General features: G+C 42.8%; 1 protein-coding gene across 1 annotated transcript in view; it reads left to right on the top strand.

The window, feature by feature from the left end:
* The first annotated feature begins 1,691 nt into the window (after window positions 1–1,691).
* HAPLN3 (hyaluronan and proteoglycan link protein 3) overlaps window positions 1,692–1,968 on the top strand; it is a 27,103-nt gene continuing 26,826 nt past the window's right edge. Inside the window, exon 1 of the mRNA XM_072399129.1 lies at window positions 1,692–1,850. The gene's annotated coding sequence lies outside the window, so the exon portion shown is untranslated. The remainder of the gene's footprint in view (window positions 1,851–1,968) is intronic.

Here is a 1,968-nt window from a genome sequence, read left to right as displayed (position 1 = left end):
AACTACCCAAAACAAAAAAACTCACACTTACCTTCAATCCCGCAAAGCAGTGAATCTGTCCGCAGGTTTCTTCCATCAGGTCCCGTGTCGTCCCAGTATCTGTCTTCAGGCCTGCGCGCCAGGGGCCGCCATCTTCTCCTCTTCTTCCGGGTTCTGATGCAGGTGAGAAATCGGGTGACGTAGATTGGGAAAAAAATAGCAATCTCACTGCCCATGCGTGAGATTGGCAATTTTTTTCCTTTTGATGAAATGGCTCCTTCACGGCATGCTCGAGATGCTTGGGCATACACAGAAGGAGCAGCCAAGACCCTCCTTAGATGTGTGACGTAGGTATCCCCGGAGACTCTGCACTCCTATTTATTCTAGATCCTCTAGACCAGGGGTGTCAAACCTAAATACAAAGTGGGCCAAAATTAAAAACTTAGACAAAGTCGTGAGCCAAACTTGAAACTGAAATAGCACTGCTACTACAATTTTTGTCTATAAGACAGTCCCATGCGGGGCCATGCATAGACAGAGAGGGTGCTGGTCTATAGACGTGAGTGATGCTGGGAATTGTAGTAGTGGCGGGCCAGCTGCAATTCATATTTATAATTCCTTTGTGGGCCAAAAAAAAAGGATGTTGCGAGTCAGAGTTTGACACCCTTGCTCTAGGCAATCGACCCTTTTTTTTATTCTGATTAAAGGTACGCTTTAAGGAACCCCTCACATGATTACTCCACATCAGGGGTGCCCAACACGTGGATCGCGATCTACCGGTAGATTGCAGAGGCAACGCAAGTAGATCGCGGATCCTGCCTTTCAAAATAAACTCTACTGTGCACAGGAGTTATTAAGTCCCATTTCCCGTTCCACCATGACTGATGATCATTTGGAAGTCTGTTAGAGGCTGTCTACCAGCAACTACTGTCCAGACAATGTAACGTTGGCTGATTACATTCAGTTTAAGACGTCATCGGAGTGAGGTAATGGCCAAAAATGTACAGAAATGTATTGTGCCATACATGTTCATGCTGTTATGCAGGGTAAACAATATATATTTTAAATATAAAGTTTTTTTCTGTATATATATATAAATAACTATATGTTAGGCATTTTTATTGTTGGTAGATCTTTTTGACTTGGTCATTTTAAAAGTAGCTCGCAAGCCAAAAAAGTGTGTGCACCCCTGCTGTACATTATTCCACATAAGTGTCATTGCTAAAGAAGGCAGCAAGTCTCTGCAAGTGATCAGATTGCATTCTAGCACACATCCTATGTACAGCTCATACTACTGCAGTCTGTAACAAGAGTCCAGGCAAGATTTCCTAACAGCTATCAAATTAGCATCCCATAAACAGGAGAAGATGTAACAAGTCTCCTTAAATATGCTTACAAGTAAAAGACTCAACAGGTGGCCATTTAACTGGACATCTGCAATGTATCAAGCCAATGCAAAGGAATGAGAACAATGTTCCTGCTAGAATTTAGCTGTTCACTAAAAAACACACAAAATGCAGCAGCAACAAACTGCATTGGTAAAAGTGTAGAATTACACACAAAGAGGATGGTACAATGTGTGTGTGTTCTAATAGATGGATGGCTGTGACCATTGGCACACACCCAATCCCCACCTATCCATTAAGAATATGATCTGCAAGGATGCAAAGCTCTCTGCCTGGCTTGGAGGGGTTGTGTTTGAAGGCTGACTCTGGGCTTGGCTCTCATGACGTCCTGAGCTTCCCCTCTGCCAATGAATAGTCATTAGGGCTGGAGACCAAACATTTTACTACACAGCTCCAGAGCCAGTAAGAGAGAAAGCTGCCTGCCTGGGATATACAAAGGATTGTCCTCAACAGGTTTCAGCAACTGTGAGTATATAAATCATTGCATGCTCCTATTATCATGCTCATACTCCTATCATCATACTCATACTCATATCATACTCATATCATTATTATCATGCTCATACTAATATCATCATCATGC

The sequence above is a fragment of the Pyxicephalus adspersus genome, chromosome 2 (assembly GCF_032062135.1).
Source record: "Pyxicephalus adspersus chromosome 2, UCB_Pads_2.0, whole genome shotgun sequence".
NCBI lineage: Eukaryota > Metazoa > Chordata > Amphibia > Anura > Pyxicephalidae > Pyxicephalus > Pyxicephalus adspersus.
This window is presented reverse-complemented; position numbering and strand designations above follow the sequence as displayed.